The following is a 13,729-nucleotide window of genomic DNA, read 5'->3' as shown; positions in this document are numbered from 1 at the left end:
TTTCTCTTGATAAAAGTGATTTGTTGCTTACAAACAATTATTAGGCCGAGGAAATCCTACATTTTAAGTACTAATATACTGACCAATATTTTATGAGCAAAGTTATAGAATCTAATGTAATATGATTTTTTACTGAAATTTGAACTTTATCAATTATAATTTAAAAAATCTTATTTGATGTAATAATTAAAATTCACTAAAATAATTTAAGTGACAAAAAAAAAATAACTAAAAAATAAATTGTGAGTCTTCTTAGTTTCTTAAATTTCAGAAAAAAGAAAAACATTTTCAAACATATTGATAAATTAAATGTTCATTATAAAAAACACACATTAAAGACGATAAGACTTTTAACAATATTTTCAATTACTTTCAGACAACAATAATAAATAAGGGAAATTTGATTAAATAATCCTAAAATGTCCTTATTTGTTTTTTTTTACGAGCGTATAAAATTAAATGCGTTGGTAACATTTTTTTTTTAACGAAAATGCTCCCGTTCAAAAAGTTTATAATTGCGAGACGCAACCGGCAATTGTGAGATGCAATTTTTTTATTTTTTTTTGTAATTTTTTCAAAAAAGAAAAATAAATAAAAAATTGCGTCTCGCAAATGTTGGTTGCGTCTCGCGATTGTAAACTTTTCACAAGGCATTATCGACTTTTCACATGGCATTCGGTCGCGTCTCGCGACAGGGACAATTTCGTTAAAAAAATATAAAGGTATCACTAGTACATTTAATTTTATACGCTTAACAAAAAAAAATCAAATAAGGTCATCTCTGTCATTTTGTCAAATTTCCCATAAATAATACATCTGATTTTCATTATAATAGCTTTGTTGGTTCTCATTTTTTTTTTACCTTGTTAGTACGATTTTTTTTAAATAAATTGTAAGTTTTTTGAAAAGTATTTGTTTTTTATAAAAAGATAAAAAGAATATTAATATATAATAATAAATAATTTATTTATTTTTAAATAAAAAATATTTTAATGTTTTGATTAATAAATTAAATTATTTAATTTATAAGAGAAGATGAAATATTATTTAATTATGATTGGACAAATAAACTCTTAAATTTATTTTTAAAATAATTTACATGATTCATTCCATTAGAGTGTTTTATTTATCAAACTTGATTGAGACAATAAAACAAACATCATTTAATTGTCTCAATCTTAACTTAATCAGATACTATCATAAATGTAGAAAATAAGAATACATTATATGTTTATTATCATTATAAAATTTAATTCACTTACTATTCATTATATTGTTTTTTAAACACATCTAGAAATGGAAAAATCTTGAATTAGAATCCACCTATTTTAATATTTTATATATTAAAATATAACCAACCACCTTACTCTTGCTCCCCAAATATTTATCTTTCCTCTTAAGTGACTAATTTCTGCTCTTATCAATAAATTAATTAATAATCTCTATAAAATAAAATAAAGCTGTTTTTTCCTAATTATAAAATATAACTGAAAACCTGTGTATTCACATACCTTTTAAATTAATATTTTATTATATTTACATTACATAATTTATAGTCAACTGCAAGTTTAATCTATTCGTATAACTTAGATCATATGGCCGTCAACTTTACCTTTTTATTTATTTATTTATAGAAAAACATTAATAAAGAAATTTTTTATATTAAAAACAATAAAATAAATTATTAATATATTTTTTCAAATAAAGTAAAAGAAACTATTAAAAACCAAACTCATGCATCAAAAACTAATCCGCCAATATTTTTAAAACGTTCATACCTCATTTTATACAAATAATAAGATAGTAATTTTGTTACATATTTTATTTTAAATTATTCACATTCTTAAATTTTATTCCAAATTTCTTCCTGGTTTAGAACAAAAAAATTATTATATTTCTTAATTTCAAATTTCAAAAACAATCTTTAAACATATATTTATACATATTTTGTCAATTTTAAAGAATGATAATACACAACTATTTAATATTGTTTTCTTTAAAATTAAAGAAAAAACAAGTAAATGTGTTTATCTAATAAAAAATGAACAAAATATTTTTCTCTATTTAAAAAAATAAAAGGGATGTGAACAACAAACTTGAAGATTTCATTTTTAATTCTAAGCAACAAAATTTGTAGTATCTGAACTTATTAGAATAAGTTGAAAAAATATTGACCAAAATATTTTAAATTTTTGATTTTATTTTCATTTATAAAAAGAAAAATATTTTAAGTTGAAGATAAATTCCTGTTAAATTATTCTAAAAAAATAAATTTTAATTTAAAACAAATTATAATATCTTGATCATGGATGAGATAAAGAATATTACACACTTATACTAAATATGAAATTCAATTCTTAAAAAAAATAATGCTAAGATATAGGGTGAGTTTGAAAAATAAAATAAAATAAGTTGAAATTGACATTAGAAAATGAAAATGAAAATAATAATATATAATTTGAAATAATCAAATTTAAAATTCATCACATTAACGAATTAACAAAGAGCTAGGTAACCTTCTTTAAAATTTTATCACATACAACTTAAACTTTTATATAGGTAATTTCACGTTAATAGAATTTTTGAAAAACAAACTCATATATTATAACATAAAAAAAGGAAAAATGAAATATAATAATAATAAAAAATAAATTCTAACACTTTTGAATTTATAGATAATTAAGTAGATTAAATATTTATAACTAATAATTATGGAGTAAATAATTATTTTGTTTGTCTCAAATATAAATAACTTTTATAAAAATACAAATATTTACACTTAAAAACATTATCCATATATAAAAATTTAAAAAATATTATTTACGCAATCCATCATTAAATCCCATCTCTAATCTAATAGATATAAAAAAACTCAAATAAAAACCTTTATATTTTCTTCAAATAGGTTTTCAAAATTTAAACTCGAATATTTAAATATCAAATTTAATAAGTATTATATATATATATATATAACTCAAATAAAAACTTTTATATTTTCTTCAAATAGGCTTTCAAAATTTAAACTCGAATATTTAAAGAGAAAATAAATAAAAAAAGACAAAAAGTAAAAGAAAAATAGTAACAGGCTGTCTGTGCAGCTAACTAACATTGCTCATCTTCTTCACCTCATCTTCTCCAGTTCAGATCTTCTGCTACCGATTGCCGTGTTCCCCTGTGGCGCACCAATCAGATTGCAGCATTATTAATTTAATAATAAATCAATCTGGGCAGGAGACGGAGGGAGGGAGAATCCGGAATCCGGGTTTAGGCCCGGGTTCACACCAGACGCCGTTAACGGAAGCGCCCGTTAACGCCCGGAAATAATATAATATTCAGATAATACCCAGATAAGATATCTTCGCTCTGATCTACACGCCCGTTGCCATGACCCTCATGTAAACCCCGCATACCCACCCATGAGAAGACCGTCTGCCGTTCATGAAAATACACTTACACGTCCATGTAAAGACCGAATTGACAGTCATATTATATTTACGTTTATTAAATATTAATTTAATTTATTAAATAACACAGGCAGCGATATAATATTCGCTTCAAGTAATTCAATCTTTTATTTTCTAGGAATTTTTATTTACTTTTTTTATTTAATTTTTTTTGCCACGAGACTCTCTGGAGCGAAGATATATTTGCCTCAATTCATTCTAATAAAAATCTCATGTAAAACCCCCCTACCCACACATGTGAAGACCGCTTGACTACCATGTAAAGACATTTACCCGTTTATGTGAAGACCAAAATGACATGGATTCTATATTTCCGTTTATTAAATATTAATTCAATTAATTGAAGATGACATCCAGCGACCGAACAAATCTTCGCCTCAATTACCGGCTTGTTTTCTTTTCCCATTTTTTTTTTATTTCATTTTTTTTGCCTCGAGACTCTCTGGAGCGAAGATATATTTGCTTCCATTAATTTTAATAAAAACCCCATGTAAATCCCCCCTACCCACACATGTGAAGACCGCTTGAATACCATGTAAAGACACTTACCCGTTTATGTGAAGACGAAAATTACATGGATTTTATATTTCCGTTTATTAAATGTAAATACAATTAATTGAAGATGACATGCAGCAACCGAACAAATCTTCGCCTCAATTACCGGCTATTTTTTTTTTCCTGTTTTTCTTTTATTTCATTTTTTTTGCCTCGAGACTCTCTGGAGCGAAGATGTCTTTGCTTCAATTAATTTTAACAAAAACCCCATGTAAATCCACCCTACCCACACATGTAAAGACCGCTTGAATACCATGTAAAGACACTTACCCGTTTATGTGAAGACCAAAATTACATGGATTTGATATTTCCGTTTATTAAATATAAATACAATTAATTGAAGATGACATGCAGCAACCGAACAAATCTTCGCCTCAATTACCGGCTATTTTTTTTTTCGTATTTTTTTTTTATTTCATTTTTTTTGCCTCGAGACTCTCTGGAGCGAAGATATATTTGCTTCAATTAATTCATTACTTTTTTTTCTTTATTTCAATTTTTGCGCTGGAAAAGAACATTTCTTCGCCTAGACCATGTTCGATGTAAAATGGATTGAATAGTCGCTTCTCGAGAGAACACTTATTCGCCCCTGGTCCCTGTGTCATGTTACATGGAATGAAAAGTCGCTTTTCGAAAGAAGACATGTTCGCCCCGGTTACATGAATATATATACCCCCTAATATGATTATTTTATTATCATTTCCGCCCGATTCATCTCTCTCTCTTCCTGCCTCCTTTTCACGGCGATTCGTAACCGGCTCCCCGTCGACCGAACCTGAATCCACATCTTCACGACTCCTCAATGGTACGTATTCCTGACTAGTAGCTTTTAATATTTAGGATTATGGAACTACTACACTAGATTCTGTTATGTGATGTTGTTGTCTCTTTAATCTTTTGGAAACCCTACTCTCAAAATGTTACCTTGACTGTAAATCAATGTTTTTTTCATGCACGTGCAGGCTGCCTCAGCATCCGTCCAAAACTTTGGCAAAGATTGGATTTTATGCCCAAATCAATTAACAAGTGAAGAGATAGTACTCTTCGTTACATTTCTCCCTTTTTTTTCCATATTGTTTAAGTTTTCATCCTGTTTAACTGAAATATTTATGATTGTTCTTAAACAGCACTTGATGCAACAATATGCTAACACATGTGGTGCCACGGTGTCAATGAGGTGGCGAGACGATGTTACCCACGTCATAGCATCCACCGATTCTAATGGTGGATGCGGTCGCACTATCAAAGTATTGAAGGGCATATTGAACGGGAGTTGGGTCCTTACCATTGATTGTGAGACTCTGTTATTCTTAACCCTTTACTGTTAACTCAATATTCATTTTCACATATATGAAACTAAAAACACCTATTGCTTTTATACAGGGATAAAATCATCAATCAGATTTAACTGTTACGTGGACGAGGAACCATACGAGGTCCAGCGAGATAATCATGGGACTGTGGGCGGTCCAAGAGCTGGCAGAATGCGTTATTTGAACAATGTAAGTTTTGTCTTATTCCCTCCTCCATATGATATTCAATTGTCCATCATTACTAATAATGTATTGTATTTTCTTTCAGCTGCCCAAACTCTTCGACAGTTACACCTTCATATTTGCAGGGGAATTCATCCCGGCTTACAAACTTGATCTTATGGGGTTTGTAATTGCTGGAGGAGGTACAACTAAAGAAATGGAGAATCCATTTGTCGAGCCCGAGGACGACAAAACTATAGTTGTATACGACAAGTCTAGGCACGATGTTAATGAACTTGTTTGGGTATTTGAGGCAGAGAATCCTCTGAAGACATATTTGGATGTGTTTGGTGTTCCTCACACAAGCTTGCTAGAATCCATTGCTGCTTGTGATTTGCAGCCTTTGTTTTTGTAATAGACATGTGTTGGTTTAATTTTTTACTTAATATTTGAATATTTTGCATTCTTGAAAATTCAATGTCATATTTGATTTCAGAATTATGTTTTTTGTTCTTCGAATTGTTTTTTTTTTAAACATCAGCCTTATATTTAACTAAATCTTGAAACATTAACAAATAGTGTATAAATTGAAGTATAAATTTGATAAATAATTAATATTTTTTAAAACTACTGTCAAAATAATATTTGTGAAACAATTGTCAAAACAATAATGTGAAGAAATCTTCGCTTACTGATTGCTTACTGATTGATTGATTGATTTATTAATTTAATTTCATAATAATTTTTGTCATTTAATTATTAAAATGAAATAATTTTTTTAACAAGTCACCTCACCGCCACCTAACACCTGCCACCTTTTCATTAAATGCTGCATGCAGCAAGCCATGCTGCTAAGCTAGACAACTTTGTACTCTTCTCTCTCTCTACTGTACGACCATTTCTTCGCCGGAGTTATACTACATTGTCTACCATCGACCTCTCCTTCGCCGGAGACTTCATTATAATATCAATCCGTCTTCCTAAATTATAAAATGGTTTGTTTTTGAATGTCATCTATACCTCCTTTACTTTTCTTCCCAACCTTTTCTATGTTTTTTGAATCATCGACATGAAAAGGTCATGTTCTTTTTGATTATCAGGAAGGAATACGTATCAGCGAGAATGATATGGACGAGAATGATATTATTGATTTAAGGTAACATTTTTTAACTTCTCCAATTTTTGTAGTGCACATGTAAGCGAAGATATCTTCACTACTACATTATGAGATAATATCTTATGAAGCGAAACTATATTCGCCTAATATTACATTCTTCATACTGTTGAAGTGAAGCATTCTTCGCTTATATTTTTTTCATTTTCCAATAATCTACAAACCTTTATTTTCCACTTGTTCAAACTGAACAGCGAATCTGCTACTTGTCGTCGTCAATTGAATTTCGATGGAAACGGCCAACCTTTGGAGGACATCGAATCCAACTTAATTCCACTTTTAGGTAGAGAATTTGAGAGTGAAGAAGAAGGCTACGTATTCTACTTAGCATACGCTAAACTAATAGGATTTGGTATAAGGCGCAGTTCAAAACATGTAGACAAGGAGGGTAAAATACTGGATAGAGTTTTTTGTTGTAGTGCACAGGGTGAACGGGGAAAGGACAAACGTGATGTCTATGTGAAACGTAGACGTTCTGTGACTCGGTTCTGTTGTGAAGCGAAATTGAGGATAAAGCGTGCAGACAATGGAAAGTTCCAAGTGGTAAATTTTATTAGTGATCATAGTCATCCTCTTGCAAGTCCAAAGAAAACTCACCTGTATAGATGCCATAGGAATATTTCTGCAGTTGCAGGCTTACATATCGAGATGGCCACTAACGTGGGAATTCCTCCTAAGTCATCACATGCTCTAATGTCTAAACAAATCGGTGGAAGGGAGAATCTAGGTTTTCTTCCTGAGGATTACAAAAATTACCTGCGCACGAAAAGAACCAGAGAGTGTAATTTTGGGGAAACAGGGGGTGTATTAGAGTATTTGCAGAACAAACAATCCAATGATCCTGGTTTTTATAATGCTTTTCAACTTGATGCGGACGATTTGATAACGAATATTTTTTGGTGTGATTCCAACATGCGGTCCGATTATTCATACTTCGGAGACGTGGTCAGTTTTGACACCACATACAAGAAGAATAATGAAGGTCGTCCAGTTGCGCTTTTTGTAGGTGTCAATCATCACAAACAATCAATTCTTTTTGGAGCAGCTCTATTATACGATGAAACTGCGATGACTTTTGATTGGTTGTTTGAGACTTTCACCAAAGCTATGCATGGGAAAAAACCAAAAACCATTCTTACAGATCAAGACGCGGCCATGGCTAAGGCCTTGGCGTCTCAATGGCCCGAAACAAATCATCGTCTCTGTATTTGGCACATATTTCAAAATGCAGCCATACATCTTAGCTCGGTGTTCCATAATTTCAGAGATTTTTCTAAGGATTTTTCTTCGTGTATATATGATTTTGAAGAAGAGATAGAGTTTGTTGAAGCTTGGAATCAAATGTTGACAAACTACGGGCTTGAAAACAACGATTGGTTGAAACGCATGTTTAGCATCAGGCGAAAGTGGGCATTAGTGTATGGACGACAAATGTTTTGTGCTGATATGACGACAACACAGAGAAGTGAGAGTATGAACAGTATGTTGAAAAGGTACTGCTCCTACAAACACAAGTTTTTAGAATTTTTCAAACACTTTGAAAGACTACTTGATGAAAGAAGATATGATGTGTTGAAGGCTGATTTCAAATCAATTACCAGCCAACCAAGTCTTAACTATCCAGTTTTGATCTTAAAGGATGCCTGCAAAGTTTACACCCCAGAGGTCTTTAAGTGCTTTGAACAACAATGGTTTATGTCGCATGATTGTGGTGTTGAAATGTTAGAGGATGTTGACACACACAGAAAATACAAGGTAACACCCCACACTAGGAGATGCTCTCATACAGTTACAGTTCATAAGAATGACGATAAGAATATCGAGTGTAGCTGCTGTAAATTTGAATTTGGAGGGATTTTGTGTGCTCACATCCTAAAGATTTTCACAACGATTGACGTGTTGAAGATTCCTCCGGCGTTGATATTGAAGAGGTGGACAAGAACAGCCAAAGATGGAATATTTGGAACTGATCCAACCGTGGACAGTACTAATGTTGATCCGAGTGAGCTTCATAACATAAGATACAGAGATTTGTGTGGGTTGTCCATGCATTTATTTAACAAGGCAGCCGAAAGAGATGACACTTACAATCATGTCAAAGAAATCATGCTGAGCCAGTGCACGTTTGTGGATAAAAAATTGCAGGAGAGTTTAAATATGCAAACTCCACCAACCGGTTTATCACGTTCGGCCGAGGGTGCCCCTGTGCAAGCAAAAGGAATGAAAACTAAGAAGCCAACAAAGTCGGGTAAGAGAAGGAAAGGTGGACTGGAGAAGAACTCAAGAAAACGAAAATCAACAAGAATAACTAGTGAATCACATATTCCGGTATGAAATTGCTGACTTACCCTTCTTTACTAATAATTGTGTTATTAATATTCATATAATAACATACTTTTAAATAAATTTGATCTTCCTTTCCAGCCATCAAGTGCAATGCCAACGACAACTCCTCAGTTCTCAACTCCTCAACAATGGGACGAAAGTTTCAGCATGGACGCCAATACTCCGTTCACTGTTCTTTTGTCATCTCAACTATCGAATTCCAGTTTCATGTGAAATCTGATATGTATATAGTATTGTATGTACGTTGGATTTGAAACAAAGAATAAGGTCGAATGTATGCATGCGAAGTTTTATGAAATACCAAATGAATGACCACACTAATTAATTTCTAAAAAATTACAAACACCTATATGAATCGAATATTTATTCGCCCCAAGTCAACTAATATTAAGTATCCTTTTAGTTGCAAATTGAGAAATTGAAACATAATACTGCGGCGAAGATGTTTTCGCTTGAACCTAACCATCTTTGTCTGATGAAATTGATCTTTATGTTGAAACTGGTATTTACATGTCGTGGTAAGTGCAGTGACATGACAAGTCATCCCGCTTCTCATGGATGAGATGGTGGCTTTACATTATCAGTAACGTGAGGCGAATATGTATTCGCTTCATCGAAAATATGTATTAGAGGCGAATATTTATTCTCTTCATATTTCTTTCATGAAATTAGAGGCTTCACATACATATTTTATGAAGAGAAGGTGTTTGAAGCGAATATTTATGCGGCTCATGTTTATTTCACTTAATTTATTCATTTAACACATAATTGAACAAGTATTTGAAAATCAAATTTCATAAAAAAAACACTTCATGTAAACACGTTCCTAAGTGTGAGGATGTGAAGTAACAATTTTTTAGAATTGAAATTACCCAACATATTCTTTATTGTAACAATAAATCATTACAATTATAGGAATAGTTTAATTACCCCATCTGTCTATGAGTACATTATTGTACTCATGTGAACTAAAATTATTTGTAAAATTTAATTACACAATATGTATACAGTTCCTAAATCATTGACTTATCCATTTACGGCAGGAATTGTAGACCTCGCTCCTGGCCTTGTTGAGCTCCGAGCCAATGACACGCCAACAGTATTCCATCCTCAATGTCCTTATTTGGTTCCTTACATTTCTTTTAACTCCAAAGCCAGTTTTCCACCCCTTCACCTCACCTTCATACGTCTCCATGTGTCTCATGCAATAAATGCCGCAGTCAGTGTAATTCTTTGAATCCTGCCATGGCAATTTCAGACATGTCTTTTCCAAACCGCCATACTTTTTAGCAAGAACGGGGTCTACGTCGTTCATATATTGTTGAATGTAGTCATCCTGATACATCATTACAAACAACATTATGTAATGTATTTTAGTGCTACTAGAATTCCAAAATTGAACTGTTTTAAATTTTAATTGTAGTGTCATACCAAGATTTGTGCATTCTTATATCTTGTTTCAAAGGGCGATTGCATAGGTGACTCGCGGTTATCAATTACTTGAAATTGCCTTTGTATGAAGTTATAGCAAACAAGGTAGAAATGTCTGTCATCAATGATTGGGAAAAACAACTGTGGATAGAATTAGAAAAGATTAGATTTGAACTGAGTGGTAAATGATATTATAAGGTATGACAGCCAAAGATGTACTTACGAGGTCCACTTCCCAGAGGTCCATTTTGGAAATTTGGAAAGCACGACCTTCTAGACAGAACCTGTCATTGAATTTTTCTCGCGTAGTTATCCCACCTTCACGAAAAATCTGTTTACAGCAGTCTTTAGTCTCACAAGAATAACATAATTGATAAATAACAGTGCTAGTACAACTTACGGTGAGCACGGTTGTGTAGAAAATCTTCTTGTAACGAGATTTGACATTTTTCCTACAAAGGTTGTGCAAAATGTATGACCAAACATCAATAATCATACTGTCTACCCAGGTTTCATTAGCCATTGTGAGCATGTCCCCGCGCGTCAAGTGTAGACATAGGTGTTCCGCAATAAATAACATTTCACTGCATGGAAACAGCAAAACATTTTTCAAGATGGTGTGCAATTCCTATTTTTTATGAATAATTAAGCATTTGCAGCAAACATTACCTTGGCTCAAGTCCTCCAGCAAATACGAAACCCACAAAAATCTTCTGAAAGTTTGTTAGTTTCTTGTCATCCCTAAACATTTTATTGAATTGAGGTGTTTTCAAAGCTGTAGGCAATTCCAATGCTTTAACCCATTCTGTCGTTCGCATGTTTGGACGAGAAGAGCCAGTTTGAAGTGGCGGTAGTACACTGGAGATGCCTTCTTCCGGTTCATTCTTTACTATCTCCAAAGAATAGGCGGTTTGAAGTGGATGTGGTAGACGGGAGATGCATTCTTCAGGTTCATTCTTCACTGTCTCCAATGACGAGGCGGTTTGAAGTGGATGTGGTAGACGGGAGATGCATTCTTCAGGTTCCTTTTTAACTATCGCCAAAGAAGGGGAGTTTTTGTTGGTTTCGGTTTTGATGACATCGGTTAACCAATCAGTTTTCAAATTTCGTGGGGCTTTTCTTTGGACATTTAAGGCCTTTGAAGGTCCTGCTTCCTCATTTTTTTGGATAATTAGGGTAGGAGGCAAGGCTGGGGTGGTTGTAGTGCTGGGGTTCGTGTTGGTTTCTGTTTTGGGAGTAATTGGGTTGGCTTTGGTTTTGGCTTGTGCCATTGGAGGGGTTGTGGTTTTGAGTGGAGGAATGGGGTTTGCTTTGGGCTTGTCTTGTGCCATTGGAGGGGGTGTGGTTTTGAGTGGAGGAATGGGGTTGGTTTTGGGGTTGGCTTGTGCCATTGGAGGGGGTGTGGTTATGATTGGAGGAATGGGGTTGGCCTTGGCTTGTGCCATTGGAGGGGGTGTGGTTTTGAGTGGAGGAATGGGGTTTGTTTTGGGCTTGTCTTGTGCCATTGGAGGGGGTGTGGTTTTGAGTGGAGGAATGGGGTTGGTTTTGGGGTTGGCTTGTGCCATTGGAGGGGGTGTGGTTATGATTGGAGGAATGGGGTTGGCCTTGGCTTGTGCCATTGGAGGGGGTGTGGTTTTGAGTGGAGGAATGGGGTTTGTTTTGGGCTTGGCTTGTGCCAATGGAGGGGGTGTGGTTTTGAGTGGATGAATGGGGTTGGCTTTGGCTTGTGCCACTGGAGTGGGTGTGGTTATGATTGGAGGAAGGGGGTTGGCGTTGGCTTGTGCCATTGGAGGGGGTGGGGCTGGGGTTTGGGTAACTGTTTTGAGTGGAAGGGGGTTCTTGTGGGATTGGGGTGTTGGTGTGAGGGTGGGTTGTGTGTGGTCTAGGGTGTTTAGAGGATGGGTGTTGGATTTGGCTTGGTTGTCTGCGTTGATATTTTTTTTGGATGTTGGGAGAAAGTGTGCTCTTGTTGGATGGGGCCGTTGGTGGGTGGTTGGCTTTTGTCTTCGTTTCGGTGGAGGGGGGTGAATGTGTTCTTGTTCGATGGGGCCGTTGGATTGGTGTGGCATGGTTGTTGGTAGGAAGGGTGTTGCCTTTCGCTTGGGTGGTGGCTTCCGTGTGGGGGTAATGCCACTTCCTCTGGGCTGCTTGCTTTTTGTTTTGGTCCAGACTCCGCTGTAAGCCTTCCCTCAGGATTGCATTGGAGTTTAGCACCGTGGCCAAGGGCTCAAACGCAGACTGTACAAGTTCCATGGCGTTTATCTGGTGCATCTCATTCAGATATTTAGCCCCTTGTGCCAATTCTTCGGCAGCGGCAGCGACCTTCCTCAAACATGACGCCAGGTTTTGTGTAATTGGAGCATGCTCAGTTGGATGGTCATCTCCAGTTTGTGGTGGTGTTGGCTGCACATTTTGTTGCATCGGTGGTTGCTCATTCGGCATGGCTATGCGAGCAACCACCCTACCATGTCCCAAACCCCCCCTGTGCAGCCTCATAATCAACCCTTTTCGTACATCTTCTTCTCGTCCCAGCATCCTAGAATAGGAAAACTCCTTGAGATCTTACTGTTTACCTTGACTCAACCACACGGTCCAAGTAGCACAACTGATACATTAGCATGAACAAATATATGTTACGTTCAAAGTCATCAAAAAATTATGAATGGACAACCTCCAGCAAATAGATTTCTACACTCACCAAAAGAAAGGTTAATGGTCCATGGAAATAGGATGTCTTCTTTGCTTTCCACTTATAAACACTGTCGACTAGCCCGTCTAACGTGAACTTGCACCAGTTGTAGTCTTTGATTTTAGATACATCCTGGAGGGATTTCAGTACTTTGAATCTGAAAATAAAAAAGTAGTGACTCAAGCCATGTAAAATGATATAGAAGTTCTAAATGAGATCACAGAATTAATGCTAGGTTCTTTGGGTTTACCTGCACTGTGGATTTTGGGATGTCCACAAAAAACTGGATACAACAAACACCACGAAGTCCATCTTGAAGTTACTGTCTCCTTCTGTGTTTTGTAGAATTTTGTCCGGCATTTGGTAGGTTGAAGGACCTCCACTGTTCTCGAATCCCCATCTCCTTCTCCACGCCGTGAGATGTTCCTTGTACACCTTGTCGTCCGTGTGATTTCCTAAACACTCTGCCACAACTAATTCACCTCTGGGTATGTTCAATACACATTGAACATCCTCTTCATCAATCTGCAAATCTCCTCTCCACTGTGTAGGACGATGCTCCTCCTTCTGGGATTGAATAGACTCCACATGCAGC

This window comes from Impatiens glandulifera, chromosome 2 (assembly GCF_907164915.1).
Source record: "Impatiens glandulifera chromosome 2, dImpGla2.1, whole genome shotgun sequence".
NCBI lineage: Eukaryota > Viridiplantae > Streptophyta > Magnoliopsida > Ericales > Balsaminaceae > Impatiens > Impatiens glandulifera.
Note: the sequence above shows the minus strand (reverse complement) of the source record.